Source organism: Panthera pardus, unplaced genomic scaffold (genome assembly GCF_024362965.1).
Source record: "Panthera pardus isolate Hobbes unplaced genomic scaffold, ASM2436296v1 HiC_scaffold_13, whole genome shotgun sequence".
NCBI lineage: Eukaryota > Metazoa > Chordata > Mammalia > Carnivora > Felidae > Panthera > Panthera pardus.
The window spans coordinates 172680105-172695371 of record NW_026526688.1 but is presented as its reverse complement, the minus strand read 5'-3'; the positions used below and the strand labels follow the sequence as shown (position 1 = coordinate 172695371).

The window sequence follows — 15267 nt, the reverse complement described above, 5'->3', positions numbered from 1 at the left end:
TTAAGTCATCCCCACTGCCCTCCCCTTCCCCGCCGCTCTTCGGCCCCGAATCCGCCCAGAACCCCCCCACCCCCACCCCCGCTCTCCTTCACCACCGGTGCCTTTTTCTGCTTTTTCTTTAAGAGAGTTGCACGCACTCGACCCAGGAGGGGCCGCGCTGGCCGTGGGGCCCAGCCCTTCCCGCCGCGCCCGGGGCCGCCCTTCCCGCCGGAGCCGGCTGATTGATGGCCCGGCCACCCGGGTTCCCCGCCTCGGCTGGCCCGCGCGCCCGGCTGTGTGTTTTGGAAGCGGCGCAGCGGGCTGCAGCCCGGTGACGCCCGGAGCGGGCAGCGCCGCCCTTCCTTCCCCCCGGGCTGGGGCGGCGGCGAGGCGGCGGGTCCCTGGCGGGCGGGGAACCGAGGGCGCAGGGCGCAGGGAGGGGGCGCGGGCGGGGACTCCGGGGCGGGGGCGGGGGCGCGGGGCCGGGCCGGGCGGGGGGCGGGGAGCGGGGGGACAGAGGGCGGAGGCTCCGGGGCGGGGGCCGCGCCGCTCACGCCCAGCCCCTCGGCCGCGCCGCGCCTCGCCGGACAGGTTGGGCCGGCGGGGCGGCGCCCGGCTCGGGGGAATAATGAGTGTCTGTCAGGCCGTCCCCGGGTGACTGGGCGGGGCGGGGCGGAGGCGGCGCGGGAGGCGGGGGTGGCGGGGGAAGGGCGCAGGGCGGGGTGCGTGTTTGCGCGAGTGACTCGGCCGACCCCTCCGGCGGCTGCCTCCACCCAAGTGGGTGGGGACCCGCCCAGCCCGGGCGGCCGCGGCGGCTCCCTCTCCCCTCCCTGACCCTCCCACCCCGGGTCCCAGCCTCTACTTACCCCGCCAGCCCCGGGAGGCTCGCAGAGCGAGCGGCGCCGGCGTCATGTGACTGCCCGGAGTTGGTGCCAGGAGCCAGAGGGGAGCCAGGAGCGGAGCCGCGCGGAGCCGGGGCCCGAGCCGGAGCGCAGCGCGAGCGCCTGCCGCACGCGCGCCCGTCCCCGTCCCCGTCCCTGTGCCCTGCGGCCGCCACCGCCACAGCCGCCCGGGCTGGCACGCTGACATTACTGCATTCGCGGGGCTCAAGGCAGATCGGATTCGGGCCTTTATTTCTCGTCTGCAGCGCTCAGCACCGCGCCTCGAAAAGTAAGTCCCCTCTCCCTCACCTTTCCTCGCCCCGACTCCTGCTGTCGCCCGTTTGGGTTCGTCCGGTCTCGTTTTTTCCCTGGGGGGGGGGGGGGGCGCAGTGAATGGGCTGGGGGGTGCAGCGCGGGGGTGGGGGCGCCTGTGGGCTTGGGAAAGTGCAACAGCTCCTCGAAGCCGGGGGTGGGGACGGAGGGAGAGGCGAGGGGAGGGGAGGGGGGACCCCGGGTTCAGCGGTTTAAAGTGTGGGATTCGAGGGAGCCACCGTGCGGATCCCGCGGTGTGGGGGACCGAGACCCGCGGCGCCCGCCGCGGCCCCGGCGAGGGCGCGGGCGGGGGCTCACCTGTGTGGTCCCCCGGCTGCCGCCCGCCCGCCCGCTCGCGATTCCCTCCAAAGCCTCAGAAATCTCAGTGCTCTCCGCGTGTGGCAACGTTGTTTGGAGAAAGGTAGCGCGGAGGCCGCGCACTCCTGCTCCTCCCCCTCCGGGTCCCCCACCCCCCGCTCCCATGCCCTCCCCACCCCGCCCCCCGCCGCCCCCCTCTTCGGACGGGGCGCGCGACCGCTCGCCCGCCGGAGCAAAACTTGGAGCAGCCTCCCGGGGCCTCTGGGAAGAAACTTGGGGCCATTGGGACTGAAGGCAGCATCCCATTCTCGATCCTGGAGCCCAAGAGCTGCCAGGGCGTCTGGATCCTCGGGGGCAGGAGAAAAGCGCTGGCCGGGTTTGGAGAGTCCTCCTCGGGGGCACAGAGAGAACCTGCCGCAGTGCCTGGAGCAAGGATTGCAGCGAGGCTGGAGGCGGAGAGCGCCTTAGGCAACTGCCTGCAGCGTTAGGGACTCAAGCCGTGTGGGGACGGAGACTGATCCCTGGACCTGGACCCTTGGGATTTACTTAACATTTCAGAGTGGCTTTCTTGGAGATGGCAGATAATACTTGGAATTGCCATAGCTTCTTTGGCAGATATCAGGGAGAATCTTCTGCTTTAAATCTTACAGCAAAACACAGTAATAATAGATGGAGAACATGTAAACTGGACTTATTTTTAATAAGTCAGGTTAAACGGAAATTGGACATTGCACACCTTCTTGGATTTCACTAAAATAAACATTTTATACTGGATTTTTTACTAGCTCAGAATGTATTTTTTCACTAGCATCACCTAAGATACTCTAAATATATTAAATTCTCACGAGAGTCTGGTATTTGGGGAGAAGGGTATTAATGGTATTCTGATTTCATTTACATTTAGTATCTAATTATTAGGCAAAATCTAGTAGGGGAACAGGGCAGTTGTTCATTATAGGTTTTTCCACTGGACACTTTTGCACCTTTTTTTTTTTTTTTTTTTTTTTTTTTTTTTTTTTTTTTTAGTGTATTCTGTATGAATTTGAGCAGCATTTTTATAAGAAATCCATCTGGATGATAATCCACCTAACCGGAGGGAAGACTTGCTTTTAGAGAACAAAACAATCTGATAACATTAACATCTCCAAAATTTGGCAAATTACTGTTTTTTTAAAGAGAGAGTGGACAAATGAGTTTCTCCTGGCTTGAATCATGGAGTATGTTAGTTGACTTGAGCCTGTTAACAGAAATCTGAAATGAGATGTTTGATTAAACTCCCTAGAGAAACTGATATCTCAATTTCTACAGTCAGTGGGGTCTGCAGCAGAAGTATTAGAAGGAAACAGCCTAATGTACTATTGTAGGTTCAGTAAAGATAGACTTTAAGGAACAGTTGGCTTTCATGAAGGAGAATGCAAGTGTAAAAATCTTAGTGTGAATAACAAAGCAAAGTAGCTGCTAAGACCACAAAATCTTGTCAGATATAAAACATGCTATTGTTTTTTCACTGCAAAGTTTCTAAATTAAAACCCAATCTTCTGGTTGCTATGGGCACGGTGATGCCTTTTTTTTTTCTTTCTTTCTTTTTTTTACCTGTAGTTTTGTCTACACACAGATTCTTAAATCTCTGATAATGGAAACCTGAGTTGAACAGCCCTGGCTAAGTAACAGAATAGACATAATAATGGGGACAAGACTATGAATGGATTTTGCTACCTTAAATATACCTAAAGGAAAGTAGACATTTTAGGATATCTTATAAAAATCGATACTCTGTTGTACAGATTGTGTAACACTTTGGGGTTAAATGAAATGTCAGGAGCAGAATCATATTCTCAAAAGGTGAATTTCTTTCAGTGTGTGTACATGGAGAACAGATGTGCAGCTGTGTGCAGATAGGTTTCTAACTATGCAGTTGAAAAAGATGGTAAAATTTTGGGGTGATTTTAGATATCCCACTGTGTCTAGGAATTTCGTTCCGTAGCTAAGGGACACTTAAAACTGGTTCAATTTTCAGTTATGTGGGATAACCCAGTTGTCATCTGAATTCTTAATAGTGCTCTCTTCATTTTCCTCATGATGCTGAGACTGAACAGTAATCATTACCCCAACCCAGAATTTGATCATGGCTAGGGACCAGCCATTGGGATGGGGGAGAAAGAGACAAAAGAAATTGGAAGGGAGGCTGGTGTTAATTAGGAAGGTCTCTGCTGCCTGAATATGATAAAATCACATGTTCACTTATGATGTTTACTATATGTGGAAGCTCCTATTTGTAAATAGGGCAGGTCCCCTGTATAAAGCTGGTGTTATTATTCACACCCATAGAACAAACACCTCCACCCCCCTGTTGTTGTCTTAAAAAACTCCAGCTGCTCATGAATATAGGGTCAGGGAGGGCCGGCTAAATGTTTCTCTGTGCTTGCTCTCCAGTACAGCCAGCAGAGCTGTTTCCTGTTCTTTGTTTCAAGGCTGGGGTTTGCGTCATACATTCCAAGTGGCATATGTGTGCTCTTTCCTGTTTCAGGCTGTTTTCTGGTAGATCAGTAGCCCAGACCAGGCCGTGGTCCCTGCCCCTAAACTCCCGATCCCCACCCAGGGAGTTATCATGTCTCTACACACTTATGATTGCTTAAGATCCCTGTGTTATGTCATAATGAGGAGTCAGTTAACCTTTTTACATATACCCTTTGCTCCAGTGTGTTTCTATGAGTGAATAAATACTTGTACCTTTTTACATTTATCATGGCCAGATTGCAATTTGGAGACGTTTGTGTACAGATCCTCCAGAAATCTGAAGGAGGTTGCATTTGTTTTTCATTTCTTGTTTTGAGGTGGGAGGCTGTTTGTTTGGAGATGGGCATTTTGCCCTGAAGCTGTCAATTTTGGAGGGGGAATTACCACCTAAGAGTTTAGACGACCTAGCTGTTCTCTGAAGGATGTGGCCCACCCTTGTTCGCAAGGGAACACTGGAGCTCTAGGCAGAGGAGGCTTCACTGGATGGAGAGTCCAAGCTGTCTTGGCAGACTAGGCTTTTAGAAAAAGTGTTGAAACAAAACATAAGATATATTGAGAAAGTCCCAGGATCATTTCTTTTAAAGACAAAGCTATAAGCGCTAGGATAATTTTCCTAAGGACAAAGATGTATTCTACATCTGATCTCCGGCCTGTTTGAAGAATAAAAAGCCCAGAGAAAGGGAGAACTGGAAATGAGAAATTCATTTTAATGATAGTTTGGAAAAGTTTAATCTTATATTTTGAAAACAGAAGGAAAACACTCTTGTTTTTACTGTTTTACAACGCCAACTTTCTCATAATCCCACTTTTTTTTTTTTTTTTTTTTTTTGTATATTCTGTCAGTTGCGGGAGAACACATTTCTGGGTTAACTCTTCAAAACCTACTAAATTTTTCTGTGGGTTCTTCAGAAACTAAGTTTTAAAGAAGTAGTTGGATAAGAAAACTAACCTGCAGGTTTCTTTTTAAACTTACTTTTGGGTTTTCTTATAACATCTAAAGGAATTATCTACAATGTTCTCTGATGGAATTAATTCAGAATTGCTAAGGCAGCAAATCAGACCTTATCCTCCCCAAAACTGATGTTAATAGTACTTTGGTTTTTAACTTCACATGCCACTGCATTCTTTCTTTATGTATGAAGGGAAATATATAATATGATGTTAGGAAAGCTACTAGAATCAAATAGAAGGCTATTGATGACCTTCCTTGAAAAAAGATGGGAGTTTTGGAAGCTTTCAATAACATTTTTCTTTCTCTTTTGGGAGAAGCGAACTTGAAATATTAAGTTGACTTGTAGCATAAGAGGCCTTTAAACCAAAATTTGTAAGTAACCCAAATTGAAGCAACTTTTTCAATTTTAGTTCCAAAGCTGTTAACAATGCAACTAGATTTAAGCAGACAATTTTTATTTGGCTTATTCCAGCTTCATTCTTGCCTCCCCATTTTGGGGAAAAAAGGGAGGAGTTTGGCTAATAGACATGATTAGGGTCTAATGTATTTTATCAGGAAAAAAAGAAAAAAACTTTGCAAGCTTTTAAGTACTAAGCTGAACAATTTGGAAAAATTATACCAGTTGATAGTTACTGTAATTACAGAAGGAAAAAATGGGAATAATCATTTCATTTCTTGACCATGCAAATCATTATTCCTAATTTAATTCAATTTTATTTCCATCTCCCTTTTAGATGCTTGCCTTCTTAATATTTCCAAGTCAATATTTTTGCTGTAAAGAACAGCTTTCTTAGGTCGTACTTCTTACTCTGTTTTTTCACACCAGTTGTGTTTAAGAAAAAATAAATATAAGCATCCTTTTCCTTGAAATACTAGGAATTATATTATTCTGGAAATTGGGTTTCTTTCTGAAGTGCTTCATATTTACTGGTTCTAGGTTTCAAAAAAAAAAAAAAAATCCCTAGAGGCATAAAACCATTGATATCTGGTTTGCTAATGTGTAATGTTCTGGTCGAAATTCATCTTAGAGTGAATTGCAGGAGGATTGTGGTGCTTTTTAGCATTCTCATTTTCAAGCCTGATCTGTCCCTTTCTTAGACCCCAGTTCTCATCTGAAGCGGTAATGCCAGAGCTCGAGACAGGAAACCAGACAGCAGTCTGCCCTGATAAGGGAGAGCATTGTCTAAAGGAGGTAGCTTTGCCCCCCGCCCCCCCACAACTCTCCTTCCTTGAAATTTGGTAGTAATGAAAAAGAGACACAATGCTATAGACACAGTTCTGCACCCTAACTGGGACTGTTTTCTCCCAAAGCAAAAGTATCCTTTTAATTGGATCTATGCTTTTTCTGGAATGTTACCTACCAGTTCAATGGAACATTAAAAAAAATATATATTAGGATCCGTATATTTTGTATCCCTTGGTCAGGGTGTTCAATAGTAAAGTTCATTTTCTAGCAAAACAGGTTCCTGGAGCTTTTTGAAACTCCTTCTATTGTGCTGGCAGGCTGAATACATTATCATTTCCTCCATCTAATTATTAAGGGGAGCTGGAGACCGAATGTGGCAAGTTAAGTGGCCCTTCAGCCCATGCATTCCGAACAAACCTGGGTCTAACTCTTACCCTGAATTTTAGGAAGGGGGTGCTTTCCAAGGTAGCCCCCTGACCCAGAGGACTCTCAAGAGAGCCCAGCTTAGCCTGGGACATGCTTAAGGGGGTTACCAATCTCTGGAAGGCCTGGGGATCTCCAGGGATGGCCTGGGGCTAGTCTCAATCCAGATCAGTGGAGTTTGGCCAAATCTAGACATAAGAGATCAAGTGGACACTGAGGGCAGTGCATTCTACCCTGGAGAGCGACCTGTGAATGAACTGTGGGTTTTTTCTCCTTTGGCCCGTACACCTTCTGTCTACTAACCTCTGTGCTTCGGTCTAATCACTGAAATCCACTCCTTCAGCTCTTCTTGTGCTTTATATCCTGCTACCTTCCAAAGCTTTGCACCCTAAAACTACTTTCCTTACCAACTTCAAGTTCCTATTCTGCTCCTTTCTCCAAACAAGGAAGTTTTTCCTCTCCCGAGCCTCCCAAACTTTTCACACTAACTTTGCGTTTTAGGTTTTAGAAGATGATCTTCAGGCTAGCTAGCTTCACTGGCCCCTGGCAAGTTTCACTAGTATGGCACCTGGTATACAATCATTGCAAGGCCCTTGCCCTTCTTTTTATCCTCACGTGTAAGAAGGGTAGTTTGACATCCATTCATTTATTCATCTCATAAGTATTTATTGAGCACGTACTCATTAGGGCTAATCTCAAATTATGTGCAGTCATTATTATTAGTTATGCCACAGGATGGAGTAAGTCCCGAGTGATCTAACCTGAAAAGGCATTTTGAAATCTTAATTACCCTCTGGAACCTCCCCACGGCACTGCCTAACCTGGGCCAGCAGGCACTGCACACATCCCATACCCTCTGTTACCCGGGGAGTGACCCCAGTGTGAGATGACTGCTTAAAAAAGCGCTTCCCATGGCCCAGACTCTGAAGCAGAGCAGAAAGTGCCCTGGGTCTGCAGGCAGGCAGATGCGTTTCTGGTCTTGGCTACAGCTCCAACCAGCTCTGCAAATTTGGGCGAGTCATTTCACCCCTGTTCCTCCAATTTCCTCATTCCTAAAATGGGGGTGAGGGCCTGACCCTTCCGCCTTTGTACAGCTATTATGATGGTTTCCGTATTTACTTGGGTAAAGCTGCCAGTTTTTTTCCCGAGCAGTTTTATGGACCAATTGCAGGTGCACTGGCTAGGAAGAATAATAGCCTAGTTTGGGGCCTTCAGAATGTGTCTTTTGATCTTATGTCCAAGCGTGCACACTAAGACACTGGGTCAGCAGCAGGGGCCGGTTGAGAGGAGTTGAGTCACCACTACTAGAACTACTGGGTCCCTACATTCCACATCCCCTGTGGACAGATGTGTTCGAAGGAATCGCTAGCCCATGATCGCTGTTTGTGGTGTAATGTTGTCCTCTGCCTGGGCAGGGAGCAGAGTAGAGTGCCAAGTTCACCACTTTTGAAGTCATACTGTTTAGGGTTCAAATCCTGGCTGTACAACTTAGCAGCTGTATGACCACGGGCAGATTGCTTTACCTCTCTGTTCCGTTGTTCTCAGAAGTAATGGGAAAATAGTACCCACCCACCTGATAGGCACTCAGTGACACAGTCCATGTAAAGAACAGCACCTGGAGATTCAGTCATGAAGATGGTGATCATCCTGTGATGGCAGGAAACCTGTGACATCACCTAGCCCCTTGCTTTCCTTGGTCAATAGAAGTATCCTTAAAAAACCTACAAACTCTCTCTCCCTCCCCCTCCCTCCTCACACAATATTGCCTCTTCCCTCCCTCTTTTTTTTTTTTCTCTTTCTTTTTTTTCCCCCCCTCTTCTATTCTAGGTTTTAAAACAGAGGATGAGAGACCGTGACACTCGATTTGTTTAGAAGATCTCCCTGGGTAGGTAATACAAAATAACTGGAGGATGATACTAATAAGGTCTCTAGAGGACCCCTAACAGTCAAGTCAAGGGTAGGAGCTGTAACATTTTCTAAGAAAGTTTGGTTTAACAAGTTTCCTTTCAGGTTAGGCCCTCTAACCCCTGTTACTTACGTAGGGGGAAATTTCAAGTGTTCTCAAGGGCCAAAGGAAAAGCAAAGGCCGTGGAGGTCCTACTACGGGCTGAGTGCTCTTAGAGCCATTCCTCAGGCCTGCCAGAAAACTAGTGAGCAAGCCTCACCTCCTCTGAGGACTTGGGACGGGGGCGCCCATTTGCCACTAAGGAAGTGTAAGGCACTCCTGTCCTTCAGGTGCTCCCAATCCAGGTGGTGGTCTGAGACAAACCGTTTAAAAGACCCGCCCATCTAGGTAAGAAGGGGTGGCCTCAGATCAGCCGGGGTGCAGTCAGCCTGCTGCACTGCGTGGGGAGGGCCTTGAGCTGGTCTTTGAAGAATTAGGAGGATTTAGATAAGCCGGAAGGGGACGGGGCATTCCACACTGGTTGCCCAGCATCAGGGCCAAAAATGAACAAAGGCACGGGGGTGGGGGGGAACGGGGTAGCCAACGCGAGGGGCGCTTTGAGCAGGGGGAGGAGGGGGGCAGCCGGTTAGAAAGGGGGTGCGGAGCATGGGCGCCTGGACCCACTCTGCACACCCTGGGGGTCCCTTTGGAGGAAGGTTTGTGAGCTTGGGTGAGAAGAGGGCTTTGAGAACTGTCAGTTGCAAGTAGCAAGATCAGGACGAATTGGAGGGACCAAGGGACGCGGTGGGGAGACCAGTGGAGGGAAAATCCAGTAACACAGTCTTGAGGCACTGAGGGCCTGGCTCCCAGTGGCAGTAGTAGGGAATGGAAAGACAAGTTGGTGAGGAAGAAGACTTGAAAGATGACCTCTAGGTTTCCATGGTGAATGACCAGAAAATAACGCAAATGGGTTGGGGGGGTGGGGTGGGTGGGGGGCTGCAAGCAGCCTTTCTGAGGCAGGAGCAAGGAGAAGGAGGATTTGGGTTGGGGACATGTTGAATTAATTCTCTCACATAGCAGTGGTTCGAAATGCCTTCCTCTCTTCTCTTTTGTTTACTTTTGAAGCGTGAGGGCAGTATTAGCTCACGGTTTCACATCCAGAGGCTTGGTGGCTCTGAGAGGTAAAATTTTTAATGGAGGCTCCTCAGGAGCTGAGGGAATTACCACCACCCTGACAATTCTTTCTGGTTATTTTTAAGGTTCCAGCCATCCCTGCTCAGGCCGGAATTTCCAGGAACTGGTGCTGACCGGAGCCAGTTGGCCCCTCCCAGCCTCCCACTGCCTCCCGGGTGGGGCCCCATGGGTGGAGGCCCCTTGGGGTAGAGTGGGGTGGGTGTCCAGCGATAGGGCACCAGTGGAGAGGCAGTGTGGCCTCACGCAGCCCGTCTGGGTTTGATTATATAACGCTTCTCAGAAGAGAATTGTGAGGGCTGAGCCTAGCCTCTTAAGATACGTACACTGAAGGATTGATTATTACACATCATGGGCATTTTTCAGTAAACTAAAACACAGAATTGTCTGAGAGCATAAAGAAGGAAAACAGCTGTGTAAACTTAGTAGGCAGAATGATTTGCATTTGCGAGAAAATTTCTTTAAGAAAGGTGTGGAATGCTACTAACCAGGTAGCCTTGAACTTGAGAGTTTACCTGAAGGATACGGGTTTGGGTTTCCCAGCTCCCACCCCTGCTTCCCCGGGCCTCGGTCTAGAAATGTGTAGGGATTTTGCTTGGTTGTTACCTTTGCACCTGTCCCTATTTACATGCAAAATCAATTGCTTCACTCGGTCTTTCCGAAGTACAGGGTGTGGACAGACTCTTATCTGAAGCCATGTCCTGTTTGGACAAGTCGAACTCGCCTTGGCAACGCTCCATAGGGTGGAGCAAATGGGTGGAGGCAGGAAAGTAAAATTGGGTGGCTTGTTAGCAGAGAGAGGAGAGAGGGCGGATTGTTTGCTCACTGGATCATTATATTTAATCTAAAACTAAATAATTAACTTCTTTCCCATTTACAAACATTTTGATGCAGAATAGCTAAATCTAATTTGTGAGGGGCAAAGATTTAGAAACACTCCATGGAATTTTTTCCTTTCAAACCAACAATAGAAGACAAAGGTAGGTGAAACTCAACCAGGAATATGAAAATGGGGGGGGGGGGGGGCAGTTCCAGGAAGGTGCCAGCATCTGGCTGTTCTGGAAGGAGCCTCCAACTTAAAAATGCTTTCTCACATCTGTTGCCTGGCCCCCTGTACTCCTGGCCAGGGCCACTGCCATTAAATATTTGACTCTTCCGGAACTATGGAAGAGTTTGGGTACAGAAGTGAAGAAAGAAGTGTTTCTTTTGAGAGGAACTTCAGCTGCAAGGATGCCTGCCTGCCCTTTTTCTTCTCCTGATCAAGAATTACACACACACACACACACAATTTTTGGGTTTTTTTTTTCTTTTATCCCCTGCAGTTCCTTTGGGGAGTAAAGGGTGAGGGAAGGCGGTGCACTTCCTCTTTTACATCCAAACTCGGGAGAGTTAAGGTGCTTGCAGATGGTGTCTCGCTTTGGTCTCACTGTTTTTCTCCCTACACCTTGCTGAGGTCAGCTGGGAAACAAAGATTACTACAAACAAGCCGTGTAGGAAAATGCAGGGACCCTTTGAGGATCTGAGGAAGAGATATGGAAAGTGCCCAAGAAGGGAGAATGTCAGAAGCAAATCTTGCTATATCACAAGAAACTTCGCTTCAGACACACACACACATTCTCTCTATGTCTCTGTCATGCTTCTCAGGAAGGGGCAATCACTTATAAGATTGTTTTTATAATAAAACTTGCTCTAGCTTCTAGACAAGCTACTTTCAAAGGAAGTTTGGTGACATCATAGCTACCTCTTACATTAAGGGCTGTGTTTGTTTCTAAGCTCTGTCCCTCATTTGTACCCTCGTAAAGCAACTGTCGGGTAGGGGGGTGGTGGTGGACTGGATAGGACTGTGAGATGGAACTATATTGCTTCTGAAACTATGTAAATGGATTCACCAAAGCTTTTAAATACATAAATCACACATTCTTTCATTTTGGCAAAAAATCTGGCCCTTATTTTGACTTCTGAAAAGTCCAAAGTGTAAGTAGAGAGAGTGAAGGGAAATCTTTCTATTCCTTTTGGGAGAAAATTCAGTTGTATCAGCCCTTCCCAGCAAAATAAAACGGGGAAGATGACATTGTTCCAGTTATGGAAAATGATTTTGGCAAGTTAAATACAACTAAGATGGAAATGTATTAATGATTGGAAAATAGTTGTTAGAAAAAAACAGAACCACATTTGGGGCTCCTCATCTCTGGGATACCTACATAAAATGGTTACCAGAATTCCTGGGCCTGCTTAAAACCCACTAGGTTTAAAGACCCTGAGGTTGGCAAACTCATTTTACTTACTTCGTCCTTGGCTTCTAATACCTGTTGTAGTGCGCCACCTACTGGTTCTACTTAAGACTGCGGTCAGTGTTGGTGAACTAGATTTCCTACAGCATTTGCGTTTCACTTAGCCTTCTTTTCTAAGGAGGGCTGTATCCCCGGTACATGAGGTGCCCATGTGTAACAAAAGCCACCAGGTTCTAATTCTTTCAGTGCATAAACTACTTCTCAGTTCTACGGAAGGCACCTTGGAGACATTGCAGTCATTCTTCCGATTCTAGACCAAAATCCAAAGACAAGGTCAATGCCAGTAGCAAAAGTGGTCTCTTCAGAGATAGGCACAGTAGTTACAAAGTATAAGTTTTCCTGAAAATCAATAAACAGAAGCCCGATTTGTGTTAATGTGTTTGATTCTCTTCCTAAATTTGGTTTCTTTCTAGCTTAGCTTCCCTCTCGTTTCTATTAAAAGTTTTAATTATAGAAGTAATACATTTAAAAATTGGCACAGAGATGTGTGTGAAGTTGTCCCATCCCACCGCCCCTCCCAGGAAGGGCTGTCTTGTGAACAGTTCAGAGTGTTCCGTTTTCTTTGTGTGTCCCTCACCTTCTCTTGTTCCATATCCTGTAGCTACCACTGAAAGTATAGTCAGTCATTTTAGAAACAACCAAATTGGGAGCAGAGTGTTAGTTAGACATGTAGATGGAACGATGAGTGAGTTTCCTTCTGTTTGCAGTGACACTCGAATTCTGCACAGATTTTTACTGTCCAGCGATGCCTTGGTCAGCTAGGAGTTTCAAAATGAGATATTCTAATTCTACCACTCATTTTTCATTTACTAGCTGAAATACTTCTATAATGAGAAATAGCCCTTGGCCGGCGATTGAGTTACTCTTGAGGTACAGTTCTGAACAAATAAGCATACCTTTACAATTATTTTTTAATAAGATAAACCAGTTTCATTAGGGCACATGCTTTCTGCGAGACTTTTTTTCTCATGATTACAAGTCTCATGAAGCATTAATTTCCTTAAATTTAGATAGAAGGTAAAAATTGAAAATGCCAGTGATTTGTACAATGTCTTGAAATGATAAGAGATATAGTAGGCTAATGTGTCATTCACTTCTAAATGGATTTAGTCGTCACTGCTGTGGGCAGTAGGAAAAGTCATTAAAGGCTTTATGAGCTAAATGGTGGCGTTAGAATTTGACCCAGAGTCCGTCTCCTGATGCCATTGTGTGCTCTTAGCTGGTAGTCAAGAGGGTAAGGTACCCTGAGGCGTGCACGTGCTGGGAAGCTATTGCAGTAGTACAGCTGGGAAGTGACAAGGTCTCATGTGACCTCAGGCAGGATGTAGGCAGCTAGTCACTTTTGAACTAAATTCAGTGTGAGTTTTTTTAAGGGTGGAGGGGACGGATCTCTAAGGCTAGGTCTCTTAGCAAAGAGGCAAATACTTGGCATTGCTCCAGAAGTTGGAACCAACAGATTTAGTATCATGTATACAGCATGTGTATCCAAAACCTGTGTACGTATTTGTTGGTAGAAACTATTCACAGCACAAAGAGTTATGTTTTGCTTTAAATTTCATTTGATCTTCCTAAAACATTACAGGTAAAGGAGGGGTCATCTACATTTTAACATGGGAGAAGGGTTGTCCTATGGCAGGTCTAAGTCCTATGGCAGGTCTCAGGCACATCTCCTGCTTGAATCTGGAGAACAGGGCTTTTTCACTGTGCACCTGAGAAGAAGAGTGCTTTTATTTAGAAGGATTCTCATCGAGATACCCTCTAGTAGAGTGGATGAATCCCTAAGAGTAAATTAAATTTAAAAGGCTTGGGGGAGGGGTGGCCAGCCAAGGGTCAGGGCCGCTGAATTACCTGACCTCATTGATGTAAGCAGGAGATCTCACATCCTTTGTTTCCACTGCGAGGCACTGGACAGCGATTCTTAGAACCCTATCCATCTCTGCAGCTGCGAGGCTGGGAACTGGTTAATAATAGATCCTAAGACACAAAAGGGGTTTTCATCCTTCATTATGAAATCATCCATTTTTCACTGGCTGTTGGGGTTTGTTTTTGCTGGCACACATAAGAGGGTATTAGCACCATTGATTTGAGCAGCCTGGTATCAAATTGTGTTCACAGATTATAATACATACTGTGATGCAGGAAAATAAAATTCGAAGTCAGAGCCTTATGTTGAGTTAACGATGAGACTCACGTGTTGTCATGAGACCCAGAACAGTGTTTCTTCAACAGAGCAAGGGAGCACTAAGAATGCACAGTATTACTTTTATAATTGTACGTGAAGGTTTCTTAGTATAATGCAGCGTGCATGGATATGACGCACTACAGGACCGCTGTCGTGGAAGTTGGGGTGGGAATGGGGAGTTTTAACACGGAAATACAGGAAGTAACCTAGAACTAGAGACTTCTGCAGCTTTTTCAGGTAGAATGCAGTCCGGAACTTAATTCACTTTTCGACCCGAACCAAAGTGGTCCAATAAAGATCTTGCCTTTAACCAAAGCTCTGAACCCTTAAACCAAATTTGAATAGTAGGTGCCTGAAGCAGGTTGTTGAAGATCTGGGTAGTAGCCAGGCAGTGATTCCAGAAGCTATGGAATGCAGTTGTATGTTGAGCAGACTGAGTATCTTGTCTTGTGGGGAAGGGGTTGGCTTGATGTCGATTAGTGCCGAAGTGAACCAGTCCAGAACACAGGAGGGAAGGGATAATAGGAGCATAACAGTAGAAGAGAAGAGTAAGGCCAGACAAGATTAAGATGGACATTTCCTTTACATCAGGCTAAAGATTGGCTTATTTCCTAATGAGGAATTGGAGTGAATACAGACTAACAGTCTTCATGTGTGAAACGTGCTTAGAAAACAAGGGGCAGGGGGGCTGGGGGGGGCGGCTCGAGACCTGAATATAGGCATTTCACTCGAGGAGACATGCAGGTGCTACATAAAGATGGAGAAGATTCAACTTGAATAATCACATCAATTTCGAATATAAATAGTTTGCCGTTTTGAAACAAACTAGCAGTTTTTATTTTTTTAAGTGGTGATACACATTGCAGGTGGGCATGTTGGGAAATGGGTTCTATTTGTGGGAATAGTAGAGCAGTTTTCCTGGATGATACATCAAATGGTTTGGAAAATATACGTGCTTCTCATCCAAGAATTCCCCTACGTAAAATTTACCCCATTTAAGAATGTGCAGGACATGAATATGAAGACACTGCCATCCATAATGGCAAAAATTTAGAAGCAACCTAACTGCCCAACAGAAAGGGATAATATAAATAACCTGATCTGTTCGCACAGTGGCACGCGGAATTTGATGGTACGGAACCATCAAATG

At 46.6% G+C, this 15267-nt stretch overlaps 1 protein-coding gene across 2 annotated transcripts in view; it reads left to right on the top strand.

The window, feature by feature from the left end:
* The first annotated feature begins 720 nt into the window (after nt 1–720).
* Nucleotides 721–15267, top strand: part of KLF3 (KLF transcription factor 3) — a 35273-nt gene continuing 20726 nt past the window's right edge. The window contains exon 1 of one of the 2 annotated variants that reach the window (XM_019414271.2): nt 721–1149. The gene's annotated coding sequence lies outside the window, so the exon portion shown is untranslated. Of the gene's footprint in view, nt 1150–10498; nt 10625–15267 lie in introns of those variants that run through there. The other variant, XM_019414281.2, reaches the window with a different exon arrangement.